The sequence below is a fragment of the Cebus imitator genome, unplaced genomic scaffold, assembly GCF_001604975.1.
Source record: "Cebus imitator isolate Cc_AM_T3 unplaced genomic scaffold, Cebus_imitator-1.0 Scaffold21, whole genome shotgun sequence".
Taxonomy (NCBI): domain Eukaryota; kingdom Metazoa; phylum Chordata; class Mammalia; order Primates; family Cebidae; genus Cebus; species Cebus imitator.
Window position 1 is genome coordinate 3,721,650 of NW_016107336.1, and position 10,576 is coordinate 3,732,225.

Genomic DNA, 10,576 nt, shown 5'->3' on the forward strand with positions numbered 1-10,576 from the left:
TGAGATGGAGTCTTGCTCTGTTGACAGGCTGGAGTGCAGTGGCACGATCTCAGTTCACTACAACCTACGCCTCCCAGGCTCAAGCAATTCCCCCGCCTCAGCCTCCCAAGTAGCTGGGACTACAGGCATGTGTAACCACGCCCGGCTAGTTTTTTTGTATTTTAGTAGCGAGAGGGTTTCACCCCATTGGCCAGGATGGTCTTGATCCTCTGACCTTGTGATCTAACCACCTTGGCCTCCCAAAGTGCTGGGATTACAAGTGTGAGCCACTGCATCTGGCCACAAATAACTAATTTTTGAAAAACATTTCATATTATTTTGGCCACTGTATATGTACAAATAAAAAGAAGAAAAAAATCATCACCACCACCACCACCACCACCAATAGCAACCACTTTCTAAAACATGAAGGTTAAGGAATAAGCAGCGTGCTAGCCACTTCACATGTGTTTCATGGTGTTCTTACAGGAACATGTGCTGTTCTATATTTTCACTTTAGAGATGGGAATCTGAAGCTCAGGTCAAGTAATGGGCCCAAGATCTCAAATTGGCAGATCTGGGTTCAAAACCTTAGTCGGAATGATCCCAGACCTCCCACACAGGCAGTGGTCTTTGCAGGTGGGAAGATGTGGATAGATAAGCTTTCTCCCCTACTTACGCTCAGCGTATCTGTACACTGCGTAGCCATGTAGCATAACGGTGGCGTGCATGGGCTCTGGAGCCAAAGCTCTAAGTTCAGATTTCAGCGCTGCCACTCACTGGTGTGTGCCCTAACTTCTCTGTGCCTCTCAGTAGCCTCAGCTCTGAATAAGAGAATCATAAGAGTACCAGAAGAACTGATATCCTACCTACTCGCAGGGTCACTGTGAGGATTAAATGAGTTACTATACATACAGTACAGAGACCATCATAATTGTGAGCAAATGTTTAGTATCCTTTGAAATGCCGAAAAGGGCACTGAATTGGAAGTCCAATGGCCTCAGCCATTGACCCACTGTATGAACTTAGTCAAGTCCCTCAAGTTTCCTGAGCTCCACTGTCCTCATCTGCAAAAATAGGATACCGGCAGCCTTGCTTCCTTTCCAGAACATCATAAGAAACAAGTAATGGAAGACAAGGTATGTGAAAGGGCTTTGGAAGCTAAAAAGTGCTATATACACCACGTACATGTGAATTATTGTCATCAGCTTTCAGCCTCTCAAAACCAAAGAGGTCATCTTTATCCCATTCTCTCCTGCCTGAGAATTTAACACTAAGCGTCTGCTCCAAAGCCTGGACACTGAGCTGCTGATCATAACAGAATATGCGTTCGGTCACCTAGGACTCGATCAAATGGAACTCTATTAACTACCTCCTTCCGCACACCCACCGTGAGAACGGAATTGATGTTCATCATGACCCTAAAGCACTCCAAGACTCTGAAGTACCTTCAGGGAAAGATTAAATTATGTTCAGCCTAGTTTATTATGAAGTGTATTTAATTATACTCAAATTCTTTGAAAATTGGTGACCTAGGAAAAACAGAGAGAATAAAACAGAGGCTCTCTGGTAACTGGAAACCTCTCCTTGCCAGCACACTCCAGTCACCCTTAACAGAGTTAACTGTAAAAAACACAGTCCAGGGCCAGGTGCAGTGGCTCATGTCTGTAATCCAAGCACTTTGGGAGGCCGAGGCCGGTGGATCACAAGGTCAGGAGTTCAAGACCAACCTGACCAACATGCTGAAACCCTGTCTCTACTAAAAATACAAAAATTAGCCTGTCATGGTGGCAAGTGCCTGTAATCCCAACTACTCAGGAGGCTGAGGCAGGAGAATTGCTTGAACCCGGGAAGTGGAGGTTGCAGTGAGCCAAGATCGCACCACTGCACTCCAGCCTGGGCAACAGAGCAAGTCTCTCTCTCTCTCTCTCCATATATATATATATATATATATATGAGGGACTTGACTAAGTTCATACAGTGGATCAATGGCTGAAGCCATTGGACTTCCAATTCAGTGCCCTTTTCGGCATTTCAAAGGATACTAAACATTTGCTCATAATTATGATGGTCTTTGTACTGTATGTATAGTAACTCATTTAATCCTCACAGTGACCCTGCGAGTAGGTAGGATATCAGTTCTTCTGGTACATATATATATATATATATATATATATGGAGAGAGAGAGAGAGAGAGAGAGAGAGAGAGAGTCAGAGAGAGAGTGTCCACTCTAGGGCAGGAAAAACTGGGATTCTGACACACTAATTATAAAACTCAAAAGAACCTGGCCTTATATGATCTTCAAGGGTCACTAATGTACAGAAATACTAAAGGCAAAATCTTGAAACAATGAAAATTTAATCTACCTAAGATGTCTACATGTTTCAAATATGCTTTTGTTCTTACTAAGAATGAATTCAATTGTTTGACCAAAAATAACATAAATATATCACTATCTGGCTATCAATACTTAAAAGTACGAAAACAGATGAGTAAGTTTATGCTTCTGAGAAGAGGAACTTTAAAAGAAATTATGTGTATGTTAATGAGAAACATAATAAAATAATGAAAGGCTATACTATATTATGGTTGTAAAAGTATAGCTATTTACTTTGTTGAAATTACTTCAACACTGTAGAATTATGTTATCTTTTCCAATTAAAAACTGGGAAACACATGCAGCCTTACGGACTAAATTTCAGAGCTGAGAGAGAGGCAAGTGGTTCTACAAAAGCACATCTACAATAACGTTCTCTCCAACTCACAGCTCCGCTCCGGAAAATTCCTGAGAAGAGGGTCCTTCTACCTCTGCTTGAACATTTCCAGTGACAGAGGTTTCACTGCCACATCAATCAGCTCATGCATTTTTATACAGTCCTGATTGCCAGAGCGTTCTTCCTCAAGTGGACCTGAACTCTCCTTACTGTTGGCTTCCCTCCCGTTTTTAGTTCTTGGTTGCATACTCTGCAACCATTTCGGTAAGTGATTTCACTTCCCAACAGGCCCTTTGCCAGCCTCGCTCATTTTATTTGTTAGATGATGATCAGCTTCTATTCACAATTGTCACTGTTATTCTGTGAACCACAATGACCATTCTTCATAACCACCGACTTCCCGCCGACGTGGTGGCTCGGAGGCACCATGGCTCTATGGAGCCTATGATGGGCACGGTCCTAAGGACATTATGGGATATTTTAGGCTTCACTGGACTCCCGCTATCATATACACTGTTTCTCTGAGAAATAAATACTAACTTTCAAAGGTCGGACTTAGAGTCTTTCTGAAAAGGATACATTTGTAAATTAGTGTCTCTACTTTTGGGAAAAATCTATGTTTCATGAGAAACAAGGTGTAATTTATCACTCTGTCTTTTTACCAGTCTTATGAGCCAAGTCAGTGTTTTGACACATGAATAAAAATTCCATCGCTCCTCCACCTGCAGTAGAAGCAGAAGCGGCAGGGCTGGTAAACCTGTGCTATCCAGATGATCACCTCTGCTTCCTGGAATAACAAAAGCTGAAGATGAAAAGGTCATTATCTTCCAGGTACCACCTAAGTACCCAAGCAAGCCCACCAGGTGCATGGGACAACTCCAGAGCCCTGGGCCCAGTCTAGGATTGAGACGGCTTCTGAAGCTCTTAGTCTACATTTAACAAGCCTCTCTTTCTGCTTTGCTGCAGTAAGCACTGAAGTTCTAGAAAATGTCTTGTTAGTATCTTCATCTTGAGATGTGAATGATTTAAGCAGAGAAGTCACCATGTTTATTTTTATTATCTTACCCAATGTCCATTTGGGCAGTTACTAAACTTAAAAATGCAGCCTGGGAAACAGAATGAGATACTGTCTTTACAAAAAAAAAAAAATTAATAACAAAAAATAAGTGTGGTGACATGAGCCTGTAGTCCTAGCTACTCAGGAGGCTGAGGCAGGAGGATCACCGGAGCCCAAGAGTTTGAGGCTGCCGTGAGCTATGAAGGCACCACTGCACTCTGGCCTGGGCAACAGAATGAGACTCTATTCTCTATATATATATACAAACGAATGAATGAATGAATAAAATGTAACACGATAACATATAAATATCATACATCCCGACAGTCCTCACTTTCTATATGAATGTCTTATTTAACCTTGAGCAGCCTTCCTGGGCTCTCTTAGCCTTTATCACTCAGAACACGGCCATGCATGCCTCGGGCCACACTGGCTAGGTGGAGAGAGCAAGGAATGAGAATTAATGTATACAATTCAGCTTAGTAATTTTATAAGCTTGATTATCTGGTTTCCCTTAAGTTTACAGATACAGGCAAATATGAAAGGGGATTGAAGACATGACAACCAAGAAAAGTAGAGAGGACAGAGGCTGCGGCATCAGGGAGAATTACGAGCTATTGACATCAGGACGCTACAATGTCAAGGAAGTAACTTCATGGAAATGGCGATAAGTCTCCAAGAAAAAAAGTTAAGTTACGTTTGCAATCTAGTAGCACTCTACTTAGGTAGGAAGGAAATTTTATGACACATTTTACAATGATTCTGCCTGAAAATGTTGAATTTTCTCCCCTTGCTAACAATGTCAGCACTTAATGCATTTAAATAATATTCTAAGTAAATATACTAACTGAAAGCAGTAATTCCAGGAGTCTACAAAATTAAACAATTAAATCTTTACTAGAGAAATATGGAAGTAAGAACAAAAGTGAATAATCATTGAGGAACTCTTAAGAATTCGGTTTTGCATTCTCTGTGCAGACAGGAACCTCTGATTGGAAAAAATACATTTCCTTTCTGACCCACTGGATGGTGCTGTCATAAAGCCCCTTCAGCTTAGGTGACCTGAGAATTTTTAAACCCCTCTTTACGGAATAGTGGAAAAGGTTTTTCCAAGAGAAAGGTAGCGCTGACCCTAAAATCTAAGAGAGGAAAGACTAGATGTGTGTTGTGCGATCCTTTCTCGACTCTTCTTTCTCTAATATCCTCGCTCTGTACACATGGTAGTTCCATGGGTAAGAGTTTTCAGGAAGCATTGGTGAGGCCTGCTCACGCTCTGGGACACCACACTGCCACAATTGAGTGGCACCAAGAACACCACAGGACAGTGGAAACGCCACAGCGGAGCCAGCAGCACGTGTTAGTATCAGCAGGACGAATACACATGCTGGGGCACTGTGGGAGAATTTCCATAGCAGCACATACGTTAGTTTATTTTGCTGTAGATTATGAATTGGGAAAATTCATTAGCATATTATTAGCATATTATATCAGCATAGTAACAAGTATTAAGGACAAAAAAAATTCTAATTACAAGTAAGTTTTTGTCACCAAGTTTATAATTTCCACTTCTTCAAACATCCGTTTACTTTCTCACCCTTGGACTTGTCTAAAGCCCTACTCAGGCCTTCTCTTCCCTTCAAATCCCAGCTATGGAGATGCTATTTAGAATATAGCTGTTGGTTCATCTTTTCAATAGCACTTTTTTTTTTTTTGGTACAAAAGTCTGTAGGGCTTTTCTTCTTTCCACTTAAATAATTTTTCCCACCCAGGGCTTTCTGAAGAGCTAAGGCTAACTTTTTCCTTTTCTAAAGATCTTTTCTTTCCCTCTGCTTTCTCCCCATAGTTCTACCTGCCCCTTCCCCACCCTCTTCATCTCTCATATAAAAACAATACTCTCGCTGGGCTTAATCCCCAAATGTTTTTAATTGACTCATTTGGTGAGGTTCTCTCTAGTTCAATGAACCGTCTGCCTTTTCCAGGGAACCAAACATTTCTTCTTTCTGAATATTTTAAACTCTTCTAACAAAGCCAAACATGAATGCAACAGCATTAAATAAGTCTCTTCACAGCACCTAAGTACACATAAGGAATCAAGTTCTGATAACCAATGGGACATGATATTGTTCTCACCAATAAATAGCCACCCCATCAAGCTGCCCCATCGACTAGGAAGAGACCCAGCCAGGCACTGGGAAGCTTTGCCCCAAGAGCAGAATGAGGTCCCTTCCTAAAACTATAGCAGACACATCTCACCCACAGTGCTTTCCTATTGCCAGGAGCACCAGGAAGGGATATTTGCGTATTCTAATCATCCCTTTCAAAGGCGCAGCAAGAGATCACGCCATAGAGGTTACAGGGAAAAGAAAGAGCAGCGACCAGCTCCACTACTCTGTGGTTAACTTTTCACCTGTGTTATGAATTCACTATGCTCATTATTCATTTGAACAGCACCTAAAGAAACTTCAAGTCTAAACACATCACTCTATCATTGGTGACTGTTTCTGAAGAGGGACTTTACTGAAATGTGACTATTCACACGTGAGGAGGCTGAAGTGAATTTTCTTTTGAGCAGTTCATAGTACCAGCCGCTCCCTGCCCCTCCCACTCTCCCAATACCTGGGACATGATGCCTCATTGTTCTAAGCTTAGACTTAATACAACACTGCTCTTTTCTTAAACAAATAAACCATTTTCTAAAGTGGATTAAAACACCTCGACAGCTATGGAGAATATGCAGCCATTAAAAACTGTTCAGCATATAGACAGATAATTTCCACAGTATATGATTTAAGAAGGTAAACAGAAAGTTAACAAAAAACCCGTTCTTCTTGAAGTATGAGAACAATTAAGTGGAAATGCTAAATTTTCAAGGCAGAGCAGTTTTTAAAATAACCTCAAAAATTAAAAAAAAAAAAAAAATTGTAGTCCCAGCACTTTGGGAGGCCGAGGCAGGTGGATCACAAGGTCAGGAGTTCAAGACCAGCCTGGCAAACACAGTAAAATCCCTGTCTCTACTAAAAATACAAAAATTAGCTGGCTGTGGTGGCAGCCATCTATAATTCCACCTACTCGGGAGGCTGAGGCAGGAGAATCGCTTGAACCCGGAAGGTGGAAGTTGTAGTGAGCCGAGATCATGCCACTGCATTCCAGCCTGGATGACAGGGTGAGACTCCACCACAAAAATAAATAAATAAATAAAATAAAAAATAAAAAAAAATAAAGATCTTCACTGCATCCAAAAAGACATACCAATGAAGAGAAATCATTAAATTTTAGGAGTCTGGAGGGCTGATTTCCAGCCTGAGCCATCAAACCAACAGGCTGTGTGTTGTAGGAAGTCATTTAACCTCACTATGCCGCAAATGTCTCCTTTGTAAAATTAGAACATTAGGTTCAATTAAAGCCCTTTAACCTTTAAAATTCTATGATTGTCCTTCCAATTCAATAAAATAAACTGTTTAATAATACCTGCTTTTTCAAATAAGCTAATTTTTTTACAAGTCAGAAAGTCTCCAATATGTCAAGAAAATCTAACCAGAAAAGAATAAAAATGTTCAACTTGTACAACACAAACTTTGTCCAGAAATCAGTATCTGCTCTTTACTTCCAAAGAAAAAACTCTTTTGTTTTCTATCGTTCAGTGTTCGGCTTGCCACTAAGCGAGGAATACATGTGGCGGCTACAGTTCACCAAGGGTTCAGCAGCTCGGCGGCAGGAAGAAACTTCTCTATTACTCACTATTAAACTGCATTTTCAAAAACTACCAAAACAGCGCAAAAATACACAAGCAAAATGTTGCTGTCATCCATCTGAAACTGTTAGAAATTTCAAGCTCATCACAGAACCTGTGACCTCAGTATTCAATGTTTTACAAATTGAGTAACTATGTCTCTGTCACATACTACCAAAATGACAAAAAGAAAAATAAAAGGAGAGGAAAACGCGGAAGGTTAGGGGTAGGTGAGGGGAAAGGGAAGAACAAACACACCCAGCTGAATTCAGAGCTAGATTCCAAGTGGGTCTCAGGCAGGACTGAAGTCAGGGAACTGCGAATGTTGTTTCAGTTTGTTTATTCACAGCTCTACCTTTGACTCATCAGAGTGAAGTCTGAAAACTGTTTGTGGGTCATAGTAAAAAGAGTCCTGAAGGACAATGTGACTTCCAGGGAGAGGTAAGCCACCCCACACTGCATGAACCAGCAGAGCAGATACTGAAAGGTGATAAGAAGAAAAAGAAGCACTTGTTTTTATTAACATAGGACCTCACCAACTTCCTCAGACTTCCCCAAATGAAATGTCAGACTCTCGCATGATTTCGAGTAAGAATCAACTCTGTCCCTTAGAAGAAAAACATCCAAAGCTCAGTAACAATCATGGACTATTCCTTTTGACCAAATAGATTTTACTCACCAACATTTTTTTTTAAATGTAAATTTCCCAGTAGGAAGCAACACAGTACAGAGTTTTAAAAAATAAAATTCTTAATCCGTTCAGGATGAAACACACTACTTAAAATAAACTGAATGACACCTAAAATGATCTGCTGAATGAAAAGAAAAGCTATTCCAAGTCGCAAAATAAACTATTATTAAGCTATGGAAGCTTATTCTGTATTCTCACTCTCCTTTTCAATGACACTTTTATGAAACACATGTGGTAGGCAGTTTGTGCTTTGCAGCAGAGAAAACTCAAATAATGCTTTCCCAATTAGACAAATCCTGGGGACTTCCAGGACGAACCCTTCTCTCTGCTCCTCCATGCTGGTCAAACTGATGATCTGGATGGGCTCTTTGGAGCAAGGTGCTCAACTCTTGAAGAATAGTGCTGGCAAGGACTTGGGGTGTACTTCTCTGCGTCTGGGGTGCAGAAAAGACAAGAACACAGTCCCTGTTCTGTCTCTGTCAATCTGTTTCAGCGGGGTGCACATCTTGCTGTGCCTGGCAACCCACACCCCCAGTGGCCATTCCTACTCGCTGCCTGAGGCCGTGATGAAAGGAGGATAGAAGAGGGGAGTCAAGTTTAATAATCTTACCAGGAGATCAGATTGTCTGGGGCCACGCCGAAGTCCTGAGATAGCAGCTGAATCCTGGCCATTTACAGAGCAGCACAAAACTAGTCCTGTTCCTTTTCCTGCAGCGGTTGCCATGGCCGACCCAAACAATATACCCCAGCTTCAGCCTCCTTTGGCTTCCTAACCGCCACCCACAGACCTCCAAACGTGGGTAGGAGGAGGTGAAAACTGCTCACTGATGGGAATTGAGGAGCGAGGTAGAAGATGGAAAGGAGATCTGGGCTGCAGATCAGCCCAGAGGGTGTAACGTGGTAAGCAGACTTGCTGCTTTTAGCTGCCAGGCTTTGCTTCTGTGAGTTTTCACCTCATTTCTAAGTGGAAAACAGATCTTAAAAAAAAAAAAAAAAGCAGCAACACCCTGGGCACAGTACTATCTGAACAGGGGCAAGGCTTGGGAGGGGATATTGGCATCAGGGTGATAAACGCTAGGAATGGCATACATGTTGTGATGTTCTGGTTTAAAGCAAATTCCTATTTGACGATGCCATTAAAAAAAAAATCTAGATACAGAAACTACACAAAGAAAGAGACAGAGGAAAAAAAGATTACTCTAAAAATAAACCATCAATGAAATTTTTATGACACATATTGAAACTAATAATAAACTAACCCAGTGAATGGTGCTCTGGCGATGGAGCACCTATAGTCTGGGACCAGCATGGCCACTGTGCAGCTAAGCAAGCCATTGTCCCTTTTGGCCATCCACCTCTTCATCTATAAAGGGGACGGAGTGGGGAAGAAGGAATAGACTGTCTTTAAACTCCTTTACAACTCTAAACTTCTGTTAATAACCTCCATGAAAAGTCTTGCAGCTAGGTTTGAACAGAGTCAAATAAATAGAGGACTTGGAGAGCAGCATCTTAATTTTAACAATGGCTATAATGGGCTGTGGGGGGTGAGGTTTCCTTTCTTTATTTACTCAGTTTAGGAAACTGTGCCTATAATAGTCATCTATGGGGTGGTAGTGATGGTTGCACAACATGGTGAATGTACTTAATGCCACTGAAATGCATATTTTAAAATGGCTAAAATGGGTCAGGCACAGTGGCTCATGCCTGTAATCCCAGCACTTTGGGAGGCTGAGGCGGGCGGATCATCTGAGGTCAGAAGTTCAAGACCAATCTGGTCAACATAGTGAAATCCCGTCTCTACTAAAAATACAAAAATTAGCTAGACATGGTGGTGGGCACCTGTAATCCCAGCTACTCGGGAGGCTGAGGCGGGAGAATTGCTTGAACCTGGGAGGCGGAGGTTGCAGTGAGCTGAGATCACACCATTGCACCCCAGCCTGGGCAACAAGAGTGAACTCCACCTCAAAAAACAAAATGACAACAATGGTTAAAGTGGCAACTTTTATGTTAAGTATTTCTAACCACTATTTAAAAAATTAAATCTATACAAAAGAGTGGGCAAAAACATCATGGAACCCATACTGTACAAATATTTTGGAGGTGCACACTGAGTTAAATAAAAAACATGGAATTTATTTTCATTTTCTATTTAATTTGGTCTCCAGGGCCTGCTACATACAGTTTCCATTTCTACTGGAATATGAGAAAAATGGCTTATTCGCTGGGGTTTTTTGTTTTTGTTGTTGTTGTTGTTTTTGAGACAAGAGTCTCACTCTGTTGCCTGGGTGGAGTGTAGTGGTGCGATCTCTGCTCACTGCAACTTTCACCTTCTGAGTTCAAGCAATTCCTCTGCCTCTGCCTCAACCTCCTAAGTAGCTGGGACTACAGGTGCATGTCTGGTTAA

General features: G+C 41.5%; 1 protein-coding gene across 4 annotated transcripts in view; it reads right to left on the reverse strand.

The window, feature by feature from the left end:
• ATXN1 (ataxin 1) overlaps nucleotides 1-10,576 on the reverse strand; it is a 459,925-nt gene that overhangs the window by 389,337 nt on the left and 60,012 nt on the right. The gene's annotated exons all lie outside the window — the stretch shown is intronic.